Here is a 4,404-nt window from a genome sequence, read left to right on the forward strand (position 1 = left end):
AATTTCTTTTATTTCTGTCAGTGATCACAGAAGTTTTGGCCCTTAGACTACTTGTTTCATTCAGTGATAACCATCTTCATATCTGTAGCAAAACATAGAAAAATCAAATACAACTAGTGGACAGTTTATATAATAAAACGATAAAATATGCCACAATGAAAAGTAGCACTTTCATAATGTGAAAACATGCACTTAAAATATGAAGAGGCATGTCCTAATATATAATCAAACCATAATGGCATCATCAAGAAATACACACGGAATCACTCTAGATTCATCACATATATGTAAAATGTGCTGTTTATTCATATTTGTCAATTTTATATTTCTACAAAATTCAATAACATGAAAAATTCTATAAGTAAAATGTATAGTGGGCTCATAATGTCATTAAGTTACTGCAGTGATTAAATGTAACAAATTAAAACTCAAATATACTTAAAGATTAGAATTTTTAAGAAACAAAAGTGACAATATATGATTCCGAGAGCTTTTGCCATGATTTCAGACAAAAAATACAACGAAACAGACAAGAACAAATTTACAGAGCTAACAAAATAATGTGATTGACAAAATAACTAGGGACGAAGTCAGTTGGTTGAAACAAAGGACTGAAGTAAATAATCAGCACCATCTGTTGGCGTAGCTGCCAGAATGGAGCATAGATGAGAACTAATCAGAGGGACATAACTGCCAGAGGGCCTCTCACACCCCATAAAACATCACACTAAGAAGAGGATAATAAATTATGGTCGCCAACAAAGGGTGCTGATTACTTACTTCACTATCTCAGTATTACATATTGTCACTTTCCCTTTTTAACAGTTTTAAAATTTAACTCTGTTCACGTTTTAATTTGTTATATTTAATCACTTCAATAACTTATGTATTTTATGAGTCCATTATTGCATTTTGCAGTACTATAAAATTGATGAATATGAATAATCTTACAGTTGCAACACCTAATGAGTCAATCAGACAAATATACTTTGTGGCCACTGTACCTCAGTTAGTTTTGAACAGCAATGCTATTAACAGGATGACGCTGCTGGCACTGTGGCTCAGTTTACTCCACGTTTTAAGTATATATGATGAAGCTAAGATGATTTTATGTGGGCTTCTTGACAGTGTCACTATGACTTCATTATATTAGGACATGTTGTAAAACAGGTAAGCTTCAACATATTTTAAGTACGTTTCCATACCAATGAAAGTAATACCTGGCATATTTTAGTATTTTAAGATGTAAACTGTCCACTAGTTGTATGTGATTTCCTCTTGTTTTGCTGCTGGGCTGAAGATAGTCATCGCTAACCAAAACCGGTAATTTAGGGAACAGAACGTTTTGCGACCATTGAAGGAAATAAAAGAAGTTTTTCTACACTTCCTGGATCATTGTTTTAATCTACAACTATGTCGCAGCTTGTAAATCTTTATATATTTTATTTTATTTGGAACACATTTTCTATGGATCCATACATGTGAGTAATTCCCTTGGGTGCAGAAAGTGTCAACACAATTATACTAATATGATTAATACTTCAGAGTAATAATAACACAGTACAATAATTAAATAATAGTGAGTATCAATTTTTCTTATTTACTAGCTAACACCTATCCAGTATTGTAATTCACTGTCTAACATAAACATAGTATTGTATCTTTCATTAATAACTGAATAACAAGATGTGTCTTTTATTCAAGAAGTGCATTAAAAGTGCATATGGGAACTTTTAATTATTTCTGGAAAAGAATTCATTTAAGGAGTATAGTGGACAGTCAAGCAGGTATTTCTTTAACGTTTATCTGAATAGTACAAGTGACAAATTTTTTAGTTAAAAATGGAGATCATCCTTATCTCTGCTGTTATAGTTGTGGTATGAACAACTTGTTTCATGCTGAGCATAGTTTTTAATGACAAAGTTCATCAGAGAGTATATGTATTGACTTGTTGTTGTCAGTATTCCTAACTATGTGAAGATTTTTCTTCATGAGGTTCATGAAGCACTCCACACAAAATACTGACTGCTCTCTTCTGAGCTGTTAGGATTTATTGAAACTATTGAGTTACACGAGAAGATTAGGGCATAACTCATTAATGACTGAAAGTACCCAAAATAAGCTGATTTTAAAATGGTGATGTCTCCAAGATGAGCAATGTTTCTTAAAGCAAACGTTGCTGGTGATAGCCTTTTTAGAGTCAGGGACACATGATGTTACCAGCTGAGCATACTGTCAATATGAAACCCTAGGAATTAAGTGGAGAGCACCTGTTCTAGTAGAAAAGTCACACAGAAAGTAATGCACCGCATTTTTTCTTCGACAATTCTTTATTGAACACAATGAGAATTACACACATGAAAGAATGGTGTTTTATCTACACACCCTAATTTTCCACGGAATCTCCATCCCATTCTATGGCTTTCCTCCAGCGCAAAAAAATGGCATATATGACCTATCGGTACCAATCCTTGTCCTGATGGTGGAGCCAGTGCCTCACTGTCTGAATCATCTAGTCAGCATCCTCAAAATGTCTTCGACAAATGGCATCCTTTAACAGCTGAAACATATGGAAGTCCGAGGGGGCTAGGTCAGGTGTGACAGCCGTGGATGGCCTCCTCGACTGCTGAAAATCGTGGAGCACCGCCGAACCGCCTTGTGACGACCTCACCCTCCATCCCCAGCGAATAACTGTACTTCTGTGGACAGTAGATGTTCCGTAGGCTTTGCACAATCGTTTGTGAATATTCCGCTCTTTCTCTGCAGTGAGAAATCAATGACAGGACTTCGCTTGTAATGTAAATCACTTACAGACACCATTTTGAAACTGTCTTGCAGCTACGCTATCTGTCGGAAGAGACAGAAACTTTGTGCGCTCAGGAGCTTTAAATAATACATACGTAACGTTTTGCATTTGCAGTATTGTTTTTTGCTGAGAAGCAAAATGCGATTCATTACTTTCTGGCAACCCTCGTACCTGGCTGTCATGTGCAATCGATATGTTTTCTGGATTTTTATTTTTAGTGTGGAACTGAATAAAATTTGTTTTTTTTTTAACATTAACTGAAAGTGAGTTAATTGTAAACAAAGTTGCAACTTCTCTGAGTACATTATTAACATCAGGCTCTAGATCAGTAGTAGATGTACTATCTACCAGAATACTTGTATCATCAGCAAACATTGTGAATTCACATTTTTTACTAATGGGCAAGGATAGATTATTAACATATATTAAAAACAGCGAGGACCCAAGGACAGATCCCTGGGGGCACCATACTGTATTTTGCCCCATACAGAAGCCACTGTATTAAGAGATCCATTGTTGCAGCCATGTAGGACCGCCTTTAGTTTCCTGTCTACGAGATATGATTTTAACCTATTATGTACAGGCTCTTTGAGTCCATAATAATAGGCCTTCCCTCAGAGTTTCTTGTGGTTTATACAATAAAAAGCCTTGGATAGGTCACACAAGACACCAGCTGGTGACTTCTTACTATTAATAGACTCCAAGATACCGTTTGTGAGTGAGTGCATGGCTCTCTCTGTCGAAATCCCTTTTTGGAAACCAAGCTGTCTACAGTTGATAATATTGTGGTTATCTAGGTGGGCCATAATTCGGTTAAACACAGGTTTTTCAAGAACCTATGATAACGTTGTTAACAGAGAGACAGAATGTTACTGGGAATCATGAACTTCTACCACTGACACCTGCTGAAAGCAACAGAGATAAAGGTACCACTGACAGAAAGTAACAAAAGCAGGTTCTGATGCTCCATGCCATAGACTCCAGAGATGCAGCACGCCTCCTAAAGGGCGTCAGCTTACAAAAAGTAGTTGTCTTGTCTCACCCAGTCTGTAACGTGCTGCTAACAGTAGTGGTATGAAACTTCCTGGCAGATTAAAACTGTGTGCCGGACCGAGACTCGAACTCGGGACCTTTGCCTTTCACGGGCAAGTGCTCTACCAACTGAGCTACCCAAGCACGACTCACGCCCTGTCCTCACAGCTTCACTTCTGCCAGTGCCTCGTCTCCTAGTGGTAGATGCTAGCCAGCATGCTGTTGGAGCCATATCATTTGTCGTCTACACAGTTTATTTACCAATTACGTTTGCTTTCAATAAACTCAAGGACAGTTGTTCTCTCTGAGAATTTCGCCAACTAGAGTTCACCGGTCAGTTTATAACGAACTTAATTCACAGAAAAGGACAGAAAATGTAATTGCTGATTTTTTCCTCCAGGGTTTGTGCCATGTCCTGTACAACACATTATAGTAAGCCCAGTGCATCGCAAGCCACAGATGAACTGCTACTAGAGTATTTACAAAGCAATAAGCAATTCATTTGGCCCTCAGCTCGGATAAATCCAGTTATTAGGTGCCAAAGACATTACTTGGCGTGATGTTTC

General features: G+C 37.2%; 1 non-coding gene across 1 annotated transcript; it reads right to left on the reverse strand.

Annotated features, from left to right (window-relative positions):
- Positions 1 to 3,908: 3,908 nt before the first annotated feature.
- Positions 3,909 to 3,983, reverse strand: Trnas-uga (transfer RNA serine (anticodon UGA)). The gene has a single exon. It is a non-coding gene; the product is annotated as a tRNA-Ser (tRNA).
- Between the last annotated feature and the right edge of the window lie 421 nt (positions 3,984 to 4,404).

Source organism: Schistocerca nitens, chromosome 2 (assembly GCF_023898315.1).
Source record: "Schistocerca nitens isolate TAMUIC-IGC-003100 chromosome 2, iqSchNite1.1, whole genome shotgun sequence".
NCBI classification, from domain to species: Eukaryota; Metazoa; Arthropoda; class Insecta; order Orthoptera; family Acrididae; genus Schistocerca; species Schistocerca nitens.